The sequence below is a fragment of the Micromys minutus genome (assembly GCF_963924665.1).
Source record: "Micromys minutus genome assembly, chromosome: 21".
Classification (NCBI taxonomy): Eukaryota; Metazoa; Chordata; class Mammalia; order Rodentia; family Muridae; genus Micromys; species Micromys minutus.
In genome coordinates, this window is record NC_137956.1 from 19,297,441 (window position 1) to 19,314,927 (window position 17,487).

The window sequence follows — 17,487 nt, forward strand, 5'->3', positions numbered from 1 at the left end:
CTAGAAGCTGATGTCAAGGGTTTTCCATGATCACAATTGATTTTTAAGACACAATTGCTCGCTAAGACTGATTAGACTATGTGTCTAGCAACCTCCTGGGGTATTCCTGTTTCTGCCGCTTCCCCTTTTGGGTTTCCAGAAACACACTGCCATCCTTTATGTGGATTATGGGTTAAAGAGCAAGCACATTACCAACTGAGCCATCCACAGGCCTCAGATTTTTAGATACTCTTATGCATTTCTTAAACATGATTGCATAACAGAATTGACAAACGACTTGTTAGATACACAGTGCCAGGCTTTACCTGTTTCTGACTTAGTGGTTCTGGGACCTGAGGAGCTGAGAATCTTCATCTCAAACCACTGCCTGTGGGATGTCCGGGTTCTTAGTGGAAGGGATGCAATCTGAGGACTATATTCTATATCAATACGGAAAGCCTGGAATATTTCAAATATTACCTGAAATAAAATGTTATCGTTAAATGTTTTGCCTTCCACTCACCAAGATGCATTTAGAAAGTGATATTTTCTACTTTATATGTTGTAATACCAACAGCATAAACTATAGGCATTTACATTTTTTTGCTAAAAGAGATAAAGAATGTCACTGAGAATTCCAAGAATCAGAGAGATACCTGAATAAAATGTGAATTATCACTTCTTTTTCAAAGTTTGATCTTTCAATAATAGAATTAGATTTTTCTTTTTTGAGCTTTTAATATTTTATTTGGCTTTAAAAAGTAAAATTCACATTCACAATAGGACCAGGGAGTAGCAGAAAGTAAAAATGTGCTCAGAATACCCAAATAACAAAGGCATATCAAAGGTCTTGAGCCTGCCTAGAGGAGCTCAGTGAGCAATGTGGGAGCAATTGAAGTGATAAAACAAAACAAAAAAATGCCACGGCACAGAGAATAAGGGGAATGTAAACAGCTTCATGTTGATATAAATAAATGCTTGATATCTAATTAAAAATAAATAAATGGGAGAAAGTAGTAATTTTTTTACACATGCATTTCAAGTGATATGTTTAGAATTTTTTTCACAAAATATGGCTTTCCTCTAGTGCCAACCACAGACTGTACTTAATATGTTAATTCCACATAATGGGAGAATATAGGAATAAGATTTTCTGAAAGCCACAATATTTACTATTTTATTCTAACCTGGCCTATTTTCCTACTTTAATATCACAGCAAAGCAAAAAAGAAAAAGTCAACTATCTCTTCTGGAAATGCCTGAGAAATAGATGTATTATTCTTACTTTACCTCTACATGATTCTCCTTCACTCCCTGTCTCCTGGTCTCTGTCTCTCTATCCCTCTATGTCTCTGTCTCTGTCTGTCTCTGTCTGTCTGTCTGTCTGTCTGTCTCTCTCTCTCTCTCTCTCTCTGTGTGTGTGTGTGTGTGTGTGTGTGATAAATAACTACGGTCCCCCAAATGCAATGGGTGTTAAAGGCACCAGGCATGCATGTGTTGCAGACATATATGTAGGTAAAATGCACATCACGTTTTTTTTTTTATTTTAACGTTTGAGATTTTTGAACTCTTTATTTCACACTGGTGTTAATATCCATAGCACCTGTAGGCATTTGTGGGGCAAAAGACTTTGCTTAATAATTACAAACACTCATGCGTACATTATAAAGGTGTGTATCTCACCTACCACACCTTCATAGCTCTCTAAACCTTTAGTTTGTCAATATTTTTGTTTCAAAAGATTCCTGGGAACGTAATTCTAATTATTCCTAACATACAGTATGATAATACTCATCTAAACAAATAATAAATGTCATACATTTATTTGAGTATCTCAGATGACTATTTTAGCTGCATTTGATATATCATTTTATTTCTCAGGACCACACTGCACAGCAAATTATCAGCAAAATGTCTGACAAGGCTTGAAACTAAATAGTTCTTCAAATTTATTCACAACATGAAAATTTTGTGATAATCCTACAGTGGCACAAGAGTTAAAATATTGCTCACAGAATCAGCAAATATCACTTGCTCTTAAAACAGTGTTTCCTAATTTAACCTTTGTATTAAAAGGAATCTCACTTCTGCAAAGATTTATGTTTCATACATAAGTTCTCCTCAACCGGAGATGTCAGTTTCAGATTTATTTCAGTTGCTCTATCTTACAAGATGAAAATCAAACACTTCCAAGTATAATTACTATTATTTGTCACTGCAGGTTTTAGTTTGAGTGCTGTTTGCTTTCTGCTTTTTATACTGTTAAAGGCATAGTAATTTTATATTTGTAAATAGTTGGCTTATCTATCAATTTTTTTTTAGCAAAGATGCAAGCAAACAGAAATACCAAAAGTCTTTGTAGCAATAACCAAAACAAAAATGTGATTAAAATCACTTTTAGGAAGTAAAAACCACTCTTTTAAAAACATAATTGGGTGAAATTGTTAACTTTGCTCCTGAACAGTTGGAGGCTAACAGATATCAGAAGAGGTCAAAGAAGAACACAGATACTGAACTTTGAGTAGAAAGTAGAGAGCATCAGAACAAATAAATTGTTCACATGGGCACAGATGTCAGCAAGGAAATGCAGAGCAAGAAGCTGTGCAAGTTTGGGAATCAGAAATAAAGAAGGAAGCTAAACAAAACGTTTTCAGTTGAGGAGCACCGAATGGCCAAGAAACATCTGAGGAAGTGCTCCACATCCTTAGCCATCAGGGAAATGCAAATCAAAACAACCCTGAGATTTCACCTCACACCAGTCAGATTGGCCAAGATCCAAAACTCAGATGACAGCAGATGCTGGCGAGGCTGCGAAGAAAGAGGAACACTTCTTTACTGTTGGTGGGGTTGCAAGCTAATACAACCACTCTGGAAATCTGTCTGGCGATAACTCAGAAAATTGGACATAGTACTACCTGAAGACACAGCTATTCCACTGCTGGGCATATACCCCAGAGACACTTTAATACACAACAAAGATATATGCACCACAATGTTCATAGCGGCTCTATTTATAATAGCCAGAAGCTGGAAGGAACCCAGATGTCCTTCAGAAGATGAATGGATACAAAATTGTGGTACATATACACAATGGAATACTACTCAGCCACCAGAAACAATGACTTAACCAAATTCTTAAGAAAATGGCTGCATCTAGAGAATATCATCCTGAGTGAGATAACCCAGTCACAAAAGAACAGACATAATATGCAGTCACTGATAGTGGGATGCTAACCCCAGAGGCTTGTACTCCCCCAGAAACAACTCACAGACTGTATGAAGTCCAAGAAAGAAAGAAAACAAAACAAAACAAAAAAATATTTACAAAACAAGAAAACTTTAACTATTTCCATGTTACATTTTGTTTTACATGTACTTTAGCTCATTGTAACTATTAAGTTTTCAAGGCATACAATCAAACCTTGAAAAAAATCAAGTACTGACTAAAAAATATATTCATATAGTTTTATATAAAAATTATGTTAAAATCTAAAAAAAAGTACTGACAAAAAATGTATAATTTTAAGCAAAAAATGTTTAAAATCTGTACATTTATCTTTGTTTTGTAAAATAAAGTTGTTTAAAAAAAAAAAAAAGAAATGGAGAAGGAGGAGAAGGGGAGGGAGGCCAGGGAGCAAGATGAGCATGCCCAAGGGGAGGGAGAGACAAAATGGCAGAATTGTGCAGTAGGTAAGAAAGCCTGAACAGCAACAGGAGTTGGGAGCATCAGCCAAAACCTTGACTGTTGAGCTAATGGAGATGCAAGGGCCTGAGATGTAAGCAAAATAGACAGCGTGTTCTGATGGTCCTCATAAGCCTAGTTAACTGCTGTGACTGGAACCTCCCAGAGCAACTTGAATAAACTGCCAGGATACCCACTGTCCTTGACTGAATGACAGCTTTGCCTTCCTTTAATCAGGGATTTTCCACTGTATTCATGAACAGGCCAACACATGAATCTGAATGTGAACTTACCAAGTATACACAATATCAGGACAAAAAAAATTCAAATAAAAGCTATGAACTCTATTCCTGTTACTTTGATACTAATAGCAGCTTTTCTTTGGAGATCATGAATATTTAAAGAATTTCAATGAATACATGTTTAGAGTCATTTCTATACAAAAATAAATTGGATTCCTAAGACAACTCACCATGCAGGATACAAAAGAATCCTTGGGGTGTCTCATAAGTCATATTTGCAGTTATTTTCAAGAATTAGCAAATGAATATCAAATTTTCCTCTTAAATCAGTAAACTTGACTCTTGATAGTGTATCCGAAGTACACAGAAAAACCTCAGGTGTAAGACATAGCAGTGCACACATGTAACCCTTACACATAACAGGCTGAGGCTAAAGGAGTGATCGCCATACATTCAAGACTAGCCTGGACTGCATGGTGAGTTCAAGTCCAGCCTGAGCTACATAATGAGAACTTTATCCCCAAATAATAACAACAACAAATCAAAGATAAGTTCTGATTAGTCTTGGGTGTGATGTGAGCATCAGAACGTCTTTGCAGTCATCCCTCCTAGTCCATGTGGTGATTGAAAAAAAGAGGATTGAGAATCTCTGGACTACTGCTCTGTGGAAAAGACTCAACAAGGAAGGTACAGCTGTGAATAACATAGTGTGGAAAGATGATTAAGGTATAGCAAGAACTTCCCAGAAAAGATTCAACCTATACTTTTATTTCTTTGGGCAAATTGTAAGAGGCTAGTCATACCACAGGCTTGCTTTCTGAGGTCACTTGGACTCTGTCTCAAGGAAAACATACAGACAGCATGCTGTTTAATCATGTATACTTAATTTGTGAATGTGGCCAATGCATTTAAGCTGCTCTGTGGACCGGCACTGATGGGTCTTGTTACTTCTCTTTTCATATAAGCCCCATTTATCCTTTTGGTTCCTGAGTGTGTGGCCAGCACTTTGAAGTGGCAGAGAGGGAATGTCTGTATTTGAAATAGAAATCTAAGGCAGCAGGATGATTTAACCAAAGCAATTTTTTAAAAGCACAGACATGGTCTCAGATCTAAGAGAAATGGGTTATCAAAAGAATACTTCCTAGAGGAAATGTTAGGAAAGGGGAGATAAACACAAAGTTTTATAGATTCAAGAAAATTATATTCATGAGAATATTATCTAATGAAAGTGTAGAAAGAGCTACTTGATGGGGGAACATCTGAGCTTCACAGCCAGAAACTCTACTAAGGGACTCTATGCATATGACTGGTTGATTATTACCCATGACTTGTAAGTGTGTTTACAAACTCAAACCATTGAATGTTAGATGCAAATACGGTTTATCTTGAAAACATAACAGGCCTATGAGGAGAGAAGTAGTAGAATATAATGTTATCATGAATATTCATTTTGACTTTAGAGTTAAATTTCCCACTGATTGATATTATAGTCTAAAGCAAAGTAACATTCCAACTGCCCCAGATATAAAATTTTTCTTCTAGTAAAGAAATCATTTCAGAAGAAAGTGCAATAATAAATAGCTTTCTCTGATCATGAGATTCACATTCTATACACTGTCCTGACATAAATCACACTTCTGCCTATACCTTTCATCTTGTAGGTTGAATTCTTTTCTATGCAACTGTTTTGTTTTGGTTTGGCTTGATAAAGTCATCAAACCAATCTCAATTCCTAGTGAGAAAGATTTTTCATTAATCTGGGACCCTTGCTAGCAGAGAAATTTAAATATTAATTATTAATCAACATGTTATTACTTGGCAACAAAAAGAAAAAGCTAAACAGCAGCTATTGAACTGTAATGTCAAATGTCTATGTAAGCAACCCTATCCTGAAACTCAGATGCAGTTAGTGTGAAATGATTGTAGGATATAAAGTGGGGATGGGGACAAGATATCAGGGGGGCCAGGCAGTGAGGGCACTAGTCTCAGATACCACTGGAGTGATGCTTTTCAGAGAAACACACATCACTTCTTCCCTCCAGACGAAGAAACTGAAGCTTTCAGTAAAGAAATGACATGTCCAAGTCCCCCCAAATGGTATGTAATGAAACTGTAGTGGAATTTCTGACCCTCACTTCTGAGTATTTCTGGGAGCTGCTGTTCAACATCAGTCTTGAACCTCATACCTGAGAATTCAAGTGTAAACATAAAGAAGATCTGCCAATTCACCAATCATCCCTCCCTCTTGTGGTTTGCACAATAAAAATGTTTTTATTTAATATCAAATCAAGTAAGAGAAAGGATCCAATGGGAATCCAAATGTGGCGACTTGTCAACACTATCAAGTGCTTATCACTGACTCTAATAATCAGCATGAAGAGACTCAAACCTCACTAATAAAGGAAACCTTGGGAAGGCAGTCCTGGGGTAGCATACCTCAGTCATACAACTTCAGCATGCCAATCCTTTCAGAAAAGTATACAATTTCCTTGACTAAGAAAACTGTAATAAAACCCTCTAACAGCATTACTTGCACAAACCATATCTTGTATAAATGACTAAAGAAAAACTATTTAGTGAGACCATTAAAATATTAAGAGATTTGGAGAAGTCCCCAGTAAAATCTAAAGACAGGTGCAGAAAACAGAAAGGTCCACTGTATAATACCAGGATCCATTGGGATGAATCTATGTGTTCCACTCCACTAGAAAACCGTGGATCTGATACTTTCAGCAAAGCAACAGAACACAAAAGCAACGTGCAAAAATCAGCAATCTTTCTGTGTGTTGATAACAAATGTGCTGAGAAAGACAATATAAATCAATATAATATAAAAATTACCCATTTACAATAGCATCAAACATTTAAATTATTAAGAATAAAACCAACTTTCATATACTTTAGGAAGTTTCCGTTTTACTGTGTTTCCATATTGTTCCTTGATGCTCATCAGTTCCAGCTGTGTCTCCCTACATCCCATTTCTCAACCCTCTCTTCTTCCCCTTCCCACCTGATTTTCTCATCCTCTTGCCTACCTTCCCCCCAGTCCACCCACAAAATCTATTCTTTTTTCTACTCCTAGAAAAATCTGTGCATCATTCATAATCAATCTCTCCCTAACTAAACTCTCTGGATTTACAAATTGTAGGTTTGTTATCATTTATTTGATGGCTAATATCCACATATAAACGAATACATACAATATTTATCTTTCTGGCTCTGGGTTATCTCACTCAGGATAATTTTTTCTACTTCCATTTGTTTGCAAATTTATGATGTCATTTTTAAGAGCTGAGTAATACTCCATTGTGTAAATGTGTCATATTTGCTTTATTCATTCTTCTATTGAAGAATATCTAGATTGTTTCCAGTTTCTGGATATTATGAATAAAGCAACAGTGAACATGGCTTAACAAGTGTCCTTATGGTAGGAAGGAGTATCCTTTGAATATGTGACAAAGAAAGAGTGTGGTATAGCTGAGGTAAATCGACTCCTTTCTGAGGAAGTGACATATTTATTTCTATAGTGACTGTGTATTTGCGCTTCCATTCGCAGTGGATGAATATTCCCCTTATTCCATATCCTTGCCAGCATGAGCTGTCACTGTGTTACTGATCTTAGCCATTCTGACATACAAGCTAGAAGCTTTGAGTAATTTTTATTTACATTTTCCTTATGGCTAAAAATGGTGAACATTTCTTTACATGTTTCCCAGCCATTCAAGTTTCTTCTATTGAAGATTTTTTTTTTCAGATCTGTACCCCCTATTTAAATTGGATTATTTGGGTTTTTGATATCTAGTTTCTTGAGTTCTTTATATATGTTGGATATTAGTCCTTTATTAGTGGTGGAGTTCAATCTTAATGATGTCTCCTAATAATGGGGGCTACAAAGTTCCAACTGGTCATCTCTTGTCACCAAATAAGGCTTCCAGTAATAAGACTGGGCTGCACTCAGTTGAGCTATTGGTCAAAAGAGTCCCATGGAAATCCTCAAACAACCCATTGCTTAAAAAAAAGAAAAGTTGACCTCCACAAACTAACATTGAGGCCTCATTGAGAAGGACAACACACAACTCACTGAATATGTGGAATCCAGTCTGTTATCTACATGGAGGCTTTATCCTGAGTTCTAATGTCCTTGTTGTAGGAGGGTTCTCCATAGGCTACTAAAAGAGAAAATTAAACACCAGCCCAACTGTTGACCTGCAATGTGTCCTGCCTGCAAGATATGTTTTGATAATGGTGGCATAGAACTTGTAGGAGGACCTAACTAGTATCTGACTTGACTTGTGCACTCCACAAGATAGAACCCATACCCAACACTGCTTAGGTGATCAAGAACTTGAGAATGGATACCCAGAGACTTGGCATAAAACAAAACACAACTGGCCAGAAGTAAAGTTTCAATAAAATGACTCCTTATTGATAATCTACTATACTCCTATATCAGTGTCTTATTTATTCATCATCAGAGAAGCTTTCTCCTGCATCAGATGGGAATAGATGTACAGAGCCATAGAAAGACAGTCTTTGAACACACAACTTTAAATGAGATATTTCTATCAAATCCCTTCTTTGGAAGCTCAGGAACCCTGTGGAAAAGAAGCAGAAAGAGTATGCAAGCCAAAGAAGATGAAGGACACTGAATAACAAAGCCCTCTGAGTCAGCTAAGCAAGAGGTATATGAACTCATGGAGACTGAAGCAGCAAGCATGGAACCTATATGGGTTTGCTGTGTAGATATAGCTTTCAGCTTAGTGTGTTTATGGGACTCCTGAGGGAGTATCTGACTCCCATGTCTGCTCTTTGGCATGTTACCCTCTGTTGGGTTGCTTTCTCCAGCCTTGATGTGATGCTGTTTGTTTTATCTTATATTTTATTATGTCATATTTGTTATCGCTGCTCTTTTCTAATAAGAAACATAAAGGGAGTGGATTAGGAAAGGAGAAACTGGGAGGATCATAGAGGAAACTATGATCAGAATATATTGTATTTAAAGGGGGGGGGGCTGTTTTTCAAAGAAAAGGGAGAAAAGACTAAACCTAACCAAGGAGGTGAAAAGCTCTACAATGAAAATTTTAGGACACTGAAGAAATTGAAGAACACTAGACAATGATGGAAAGATCTGTACTCATGGAATGACAGAATTTTGTAGAAGAGTTACAATACCAAATGGTATCTACAGTTTCAGTGCAATCCCCATCAATATTAATTTTTTTCACAGAAAGGAAAAGATATCCAAAAATTCATATACAAACAAAAGAACCCTGAGTAGTCAAAGCCAGCCTGAGCAGAAAGACCAATGTTGAAATAATCATAGCACCTGATTTCAAAATACTGCATTATATGCAATTTTCTTTATTTATCCATCTATTGTCATCTAGATGAGTATATGTTGGAAGCCGTTTGTGCCACACTCAAAGATGGCACTGGCTTCCCACCGATGACTCAGCAAACAGAGCTGTTGTCCAGCCTGAGGGACCTAGTGCACATGTACCACGCACGTCACAGCCCGCTCTTGGGGCATGCTAATGAGTTACTGGAGGGCGCACCAATCAGGTAGCGACACGAGTCTCCTGGACATTTATAAGCAGTGCACTTTTCCTCCACAGGGTCCCCTGCTCAAGAGTACTGTACAGTAAAGGTTGTTCGCAGAAGAATCCTGTTGTCGCACGTCGTTCTTGCCGGCGAGACATAGAGCGTGCGACAAGTATATACACACACATATACATGACAAATGAACAGAACATATGTTTTTCAAAAGATAAATCCAAATGACCAAAAAATGTATGAAAAAAAATGTTTAGCACCATTAGCCATGAAGAAAATGTAAATCAAACCTGCACTGAATTCTATCCCAGTCACAATGGTCACTTAACCTTCACCAGGGACTTTTCTTCTTGGAATATATAATAATTAACAAAGAGCTCTACAACTTAAAATGAGCAGGAATAAGAGACTTTGAAGCACATAGTTCGAAATGGGATGTTTTTATCAAACCCTCCCTTCAAGGCCCAGAGATGTCTGACGAGGAGGCAGAAAGATTGCAAGAGCCAGAGGTGATTCCGAAGAAACAGTCTCTTCCTGACACAACATTTGAGCACACAGAGACTGTGACCGCATGCACAAGTCCTACACAGTTAAAAACAGACAAAATCCCAGCACTGCGAAGGGTAAGTCCATCCCTAACCAAGGAGCTATTTGCAACTGATCTCTGTTGGAAAGGGAAATTCTCGTTTTCTCCAGTGGAGTATCACTGGGTAGACTGACTACATTTCAGGGCAGGCCGAACACAAAACATGGTTTTGTGTACTTTTTGTGCTCTCTGTATTGGTTTGATATTTTATGCCTTTTTTTTTTTTTTTTTTTTTTTTTTTTTTTTTTTTTGGTTTTTTTGTTTGTTTTGAGAAAAGGAGACAAAACATGGAGTTGGGTTGCTAGGGAGTTGGTGAGAAAGTGAGAGGAGTTGAACAGAGGGAAAGAATGTGATCGAAATGTAAGCAATGATACCAAATGTTAAAGAATAAATAAAAGGTTGTGTTGATAATGAAAGAGAGGTGTGTGGTATGAGAGCAGAAGCGGGGTGAGGGGAGGAAAGGACCAGCAGGAGAAAGAAGGAGGAATGAGGGATGGTGAGGAGGAAGCATAAGCAAAGTAGTGTGCATGAATGAGTGATGTGATGAAGCCATTACTTTGTAAAACTAAGGAAACTGGATAAATCTGCTCAGCACAAGAACTGGCATAGTCAAGATGTGGGATACTTATTAGAAATCTAAGCAGTTGTGTGCAACATCCTAGAGTTATCCATGAATACATGAATTTAGAATTAATCAACACACAGTATTTTAAAATCTGGAAAGAGGGTGGTGGTGTGGGCAGGACAAACTAAAACCACTTTAACAACATTAGAATTCCCATGCATTCTAAAGAGAAGCAGCATCTAGGAAGAACCCAGAATAAATGGCGATTGGAGCAGGAGGAGTATAGAATGCTTCCCATAGCCACATACAGAAAATATCTCACAAGGGACTGGTCATGAATGTTCAATGCTGAGTTAATAGAGCCACACACAAATACTAATGTCACCTCCTAATTAGTATTCAGCTTAAGCTCAGCAAATGGTATCAATAGTTAATTAAATAGTAAAAATCAAAACACGTGGAATTATTCTCAGCACACATATTTATTTCACCTTCCACACACACTCCCCCAAACTACTTTGACTTGCTTGGTGAACTTGATCACTTCCCATAATTCTGCTTTTTCCAGCCTGGCCCAGACTTCCATCTCTCCTCTCTCCAACCATGATGATAGCTTCTAAGAGAGATAGGCACTTCACTGCTATCTGTCCCCTTCTGGTTGATCATCATCCCCAAACAGCCAGAATGATTTTTAAGGTACGGAGTTTACAGTTTCCCAAAGCATGGGCACCTTCTCATCAGAGCAGAACACAGATTTTGAAGATAAAATCTGGGTGCTTTCTGGAAAGACATTTGATGCTCTATAACTGAGGAATTTGCTTGTGTAGATGTGAATTTAAATGAGTTGTTTTCTATTGCTATTACTACAAACTTCCCAAAGTTTGTATTATTTAAAATAACAAACTTACTTTGTACATCTATAGGTTAGAAGTCGAATCCACTGAATCAAGTTCTTTGTAGGGCTATATTTCTTTTGGGAGCTTTGAGGAAGGACATGTCTCCTCATATCCTTCTACAGTTTCTGGCAATCTCTGGCTGATGGCTCCTTGATCTCTCTTAAAAACCAGAAGAGTCCCATCAATTTCATTCTTTCTCCCTGATCCCATCTCCTCTACCAGATGTGCCTTGGAAAGTGTCTCTTATTTTAAGGCCTCAATGACTAGACTGATCTTATCCAGATAACTTTAGTCACATGTGAGAAAGTCCCTTTGCCATAAAGTTGACATGTTCACAGGTTCCAGGATCAGATCACAGGCTCTATGGAGGGACTATTTCCTTCCCTACTACAGAAGAGAAGACTGGGTTATCTCCAGAAAGAGGTACAGCCACATTGTACTCGCCTTCACCGTCCCTGAGTCACCTGATGCCCTTCTCCTTAAGTTGGAGGGTCTCCCCTTCTCCTCTCTTCCAAATCTTTCACACCATGTTCTGTGCTTTGTAGAGATGGGGCTCCTTTTCCCTTTCAATTTATAAAAACATCCCTCACAATCACATTCAATATAATTCCCATCCCTTGTCTAGGTTTTAAAGTTTGTAACCTGTGAGCTTGGATTTTTTTCCCCACATATATACAATACACACAGACACACACACACACACACACACACACACACACACATACAGATAGACAGAGACAGACAGAGGCAGAGAAAAAAGACAGAGAGACCTGCTACAGCAGATTCTCCAAGGAGGCAAGTTATCCTGTGTTTTATGCTCTACACATTGATTCTGGGCAATATCACAAAAAGTCATTCAGAGACAAACACATGGTAAAGCAAGTAAATAGTTTATGGACACACACACATACACACACACACAGTGTTTAGGTGACATTGTCAAATGCATCAAATTAGATAGATTGGAAAAGAAATTGTCCAAAACAAATCACTAAGTATTCTCATCAAAAATCATTTTGAGCCTGTTAAAAATGGTCCTTTACAAAATCTGGCATTCCCATCCAGGGTCTGCTTTGATCTTCCCAGAAAGACCCATCACAGACCCTGGAAGAAAACCTGGGAATTTGATTGTTCCACTTAGTTAATACATAAGGAAACTGAAGCTGGGTAATGTGAAGATAGGTAAGAATATAAAGGTCAGGTTTATTTACTTGATAGGTAAAAAAAACAGCCTGAATTGTTGAACAACATTATTCAGGATCCACAGGAAAAGAATCTGACACCACCAGGCTTCTGATAAAACTCTAGCTCATAGCTTAACCTTGAGAGCGGAGAATGGCCACAAGCCAGTGGAGCAGAAGGCCAGAGGAGAGAACAGAGTCCCTCAGCTGATGGGGCATGCTGACAGTAATAACCAAGTCCACGTGGTCTCTCAAGCAGCAGTGATTTGGTTCAGCATGGCTTCCTTCAAGCTGTGTACATCTTAAGCAAGTTCAGCCTCAGTCAGCTTGGGTTTTTGGTTGATTTGTTCTTTTTTTTTTTTTTAATAAATAAGCAGGTTGATAATCTTTCTTTTGATAATTTCACCTGTGATGCTCAAATGAATTAAATCAGTACTTTTTCACTATATGTAGAAACGGATGGAGACAAGCAGTTCACCTCCTCCAATGGCCTGGACCTCGCTGCTACTTAAATCCCTCTCTTCCCATCCCAGGAAGCTGTTGAGGAAGTGATAACTTCCAGTCGTGCCTTTGACATTGCTCCTGCTCACACCTGCTCAGAAGAAGAGGGGCAAACACCGGGAACTGTTAAAGCTTGTTAGATAAGCTAACACTGTCTCGTACAGTGATGGAATTTTAAATTTGATTTTAACTCTAGCAGTATCTAAACAAAAGTTTCACACACAGTCTGGCTCAGTTATTATATTGTACCTGCTACTACCCATAAGGAAAGGGATCCAGAAGCTTTTGTCTTGTTTTTGTTGTTGTTGTTGTTGTTGTTGTTTTTGTTTTGTTTTGTTGTTTTGTCTTTGAGGTCTTCAGGTACCTATCTCCTGGGTCTTAGTGCAAGCAACGGTTTTAGAGAGATTTCAAGAACTGACAGCCATAGAACATGCAGGCATTACATTGTGCACTGCAGCCAGGGGGTGCGCACTGTTGCTGCATCTTAAAACAGCCTCGCATGTTTGAGACACTAGTGTATATAAATCACAAATCAAACTGCTGGGTGTTTAATTCTAAGGACAACTGATGAACATTAAATTTTCAACAAAAATGTATGGATTTAAGCTGTCATTTGGCAGGGGTTTGAGATGAAGAATAACATTCGGCTATGCACCAGAGTTGGCTTGAAAGCAGGCATTGACTGGATTATACATTATGTCCCTTGTTTTCTAGTTCCCCCACACACACACTCTGTAAAGAGGCTAGACCTGTCTTAATCAAATAAAAAGTTTTAATATGTACGGCACTGGCATTCCCCTACAGTGGGGTCTCTAGCCTTCACAAGACCAAGGGTCTCTCCTCCTATTGATGTCTAACAAGGAAATCCTCTGTTAAATATATGGCTGGAGCCATGGGTTGCTCCATGTATACTCTTTGGTTGGTGATTTAGTCCCTGAGAGATCTGGGGTGCCTGGTTGGTTGATACTGTTTTTCTGCCGATGGGGTTGCAAACCCCTTCAGCTCCTTCAGTCCTTTCTCTAACTCCTCCACTGGGGACTCCATTCTCAGTCCAGTGTTTGACTGCAAGCATCCTCATCTGTATCAGTAAGGCTCTGGCAGAGCCTCTAAGAAGGCAACCATATCAGGCTCCTGTCAGCAAGCACTTCTTGGCGTCAGCAATAATGACCGTGTTTGGAGGCTGCATGTGAGATAGATTCTCAGGTGAGGCATCTCTGAATGACCTTTTCTTCAGTCGCTGCTGCAGTTTGTCCCTGTAATTTCTCCCATGAGTATTTTGTTCTTCCTGCTGAGTAGGACTAAAGCATTCACAATTTGGTCTTCTTTTTTCTTGAACTTCACATAGTCTGTGAATTGTATCTTGGGTATTCCTAGCTTTTGAACTAATATTTACTTATCAGTGAGTGCATACCATATGTGTTCCTTTGTGACTGGGTTTTCTCATGCATGATGATAGTTCTATCCATTTGCCTAAGAATTTCATGAAATCATTGTTTTAATAGCTTAGTAGTACTCTATTTTATAAATTTACCATTTTTTCTATATCTATTCCTCTATTGAACAACATCTGGGTTCTTTCCAGCTTCTGGTTATTATAAATAAGGCTTCCATAAACATGGTGGAGCATGTGTCCTTGTTATATGATGGAACTTTTTTGGGTATATGCCCAGGAGTAGTATAGCTGTGTCCTCGGGTAGTACTACTATCTCCAATTTTCTGAAGAACTGCCAAGAGTGGTGGAACCAGATTGCAATCCCACCTACAATGAAGGAGTGTTCCTCTTTCTCCAAATCCTTTCTCCACAGCATCTGCTGTCACCTGAGTTTTTGATCTTAGCCATTCTGACTGGTGTAAGGTGAAATCTCAGGGTTGTTTTGATTGGCATTTTCCTGATAACTAATGATGTTGAACATTTCTTTTGGTATTTCTCAGCCATTTAACATTCCTCAGTTGAGAATTCCTGTTTAACTCTGTATCCTATTTTTCAGTAGGGTTATTTGATTCTCTGGACTCTAACTTGTTGAGTTCTTTGTATGTTTTGGATATTAGCCCTTGTCTTAGTCAGGGTTTGTATTCCTGCACAAAACAGCATGACCCAGAAGCAAGTTGGGGAGGAAAGGGTTTATTCAGCTTACACTTTCTACACTGCTGTTCATTATCAAAGGAAGTCAGGACTGGAACCCAAGCAGGTCAGGAAGCAGGAGCTGATGCAGAGCCCTTGGAGTGATATTGCTTACTGGTTTGCTTCACCTGCCTTGCTCAGTCTGCATTCTTATAAAACCCAAGTTTACCACCCCAAAGATGGCATGATCCACAATGATCTGCCCCCCCCCTTGATCACTAGTTGAGAAAATGCCTTACAGCTGGATCTCATGAAAGCATTTCCCCAACTGAAGATCCTTGCTCAGCGATTAACTCCAGCATATGTCAAGTTGACACACAAAACAAGCCAGTACAGTCCTCTTTCAGATGTAAAGATCTTTCCCAATCTTTTGGTTGCCATTTTGTCCTCTTGACAGTGTTCTTTGCCTTAGAGAAGCATTACAATTTTATGAGGTTCCATTTGTTGATTCTTGATCTTAGAGCATAAGCCATTGGTGTTCTGTTAAGGAAAATTTCCCATGATCTCATGTGTTCAAGGCTCTTTCCACTTTCTCTTCTATTAGTTTCATTGTATCTAATGTTATCTGGAGATCCTTGATCCGTTGGACTTGAGCTTTGTACAAGGAGATAAGAAAGAATCGATTTGCATTCTTCTACATGCTGACTGGCAATTGAACCAGCATTGTTTGTTGCAAATATTGTCTTTTTTTCCACTGGATGGTTTTAGCTACTTTGTCAAAGATCAAGTGACCATAGGTGTGTGGGTTCATTTCTGGATCTTAAATTCTATTCCGTTGATCTACTTGCTTTTCTCTGAACCAATACCTTGTAGGTTTTATCACAATTGATCTGTAATACACCTTAAGGTCTGTGATGGTGATTCCCCCAGAAGTTCTTTTACTGTTGAGAATAGTTTTAACTATCCTGGAGTTTTTGTTATTTTAAATGAATTTGCAGATTGCTTTTTCTAACTCTATGAAGAATTGAGTTGAAATTTTGATGGGGATTGCTTTGAATCTGTAGATTGCTTTTGACAAGATGGTTATTTTTATTATATTAATTCTGTGAATCCATGAGAATGAGAGATCTTTTCATCTTCTATGATCTTCTTTTTCAATTTCTTTCTTCAGAGATTTAAAGTTCTTGTCAGACAAATATTTCACTTGCTTTTTTAGAGTTACACCAAGGTATTTTACATTATTTGTGACTTTTGTGAAGGGTGTCATTTTCCTAATTTCTTTCTCAGCCTGTTTATCCTTTTAGTAGAGAAAGGCTACTGATTTGTTTGAGTTAATTTTATATCCAGCCACTTTGCTGAAGTTGTTTATCACATTTAGGAGTTCTCTGATGGAATTTGTAGGTCACTTAAGTATACTATTTTACCATCTGCAAATAGTGATATTTTGACTTTTTCCTTTCGAATTTGTATCCCTTTTGTTGTCTAATTGTTCTGGCCAGAACTTTCAGGACTATATTGAATAAGTAGGAAGAGAGTGAGCACCCTTGTCTAGTCCCTGATTTTAGTGGGATTGCTTCAAATTTCTCACCATTTAGTTTGATGTTGGTTACTGGTTTGCTATATATTGCTTGTACTATATTTATATATGGGCCTGAATTTCTGATATTTCCAAGACTTTTTAACATGAAGGGGTGTTAAAATTTATCAAATGCTTTCTCAGCATCTAATTAAATGGTCATGTGGTTTTTTTTCTTTGAGTTTGTTTATATAGTAGACTACATTGTTGGATTTCCATATATTGAACTATCCCTGCATCCCTGGGATAATGCCTACTTGATCATAGTGAATGATCATTTTGATGTGTTCTTGGATTTGGTTTGCAAGAATCTTATTTAGTATTTTTGCATTGATGTTTAGGTATAAGCATAATTGTGCTTTTGAAAACTGAGTTTGGTAGTGTTCCTTCTGTTTCTATTTTATGGAATAGTTTGGAGAGTATCGGTATTAAGTTTTCTATGAAGGTCTGATAAAATTTGTCACTGAACCCATCTGGTCCTAAGCTTTTTTTGGTTGGGGGCTTTTGATGACTGCTTCTATTTCTTTAGGGGTTATAGTACTGTTTAGATGGTTTATCTGATCCTGATTTAACTTTGGTACCTGGTATCTGTCTAAAAAATTGTCCATTTCTCCAGATTTTCCAGTTTTGTTGAGTATAGGCTTTTGTAGTAGAATCTGATACT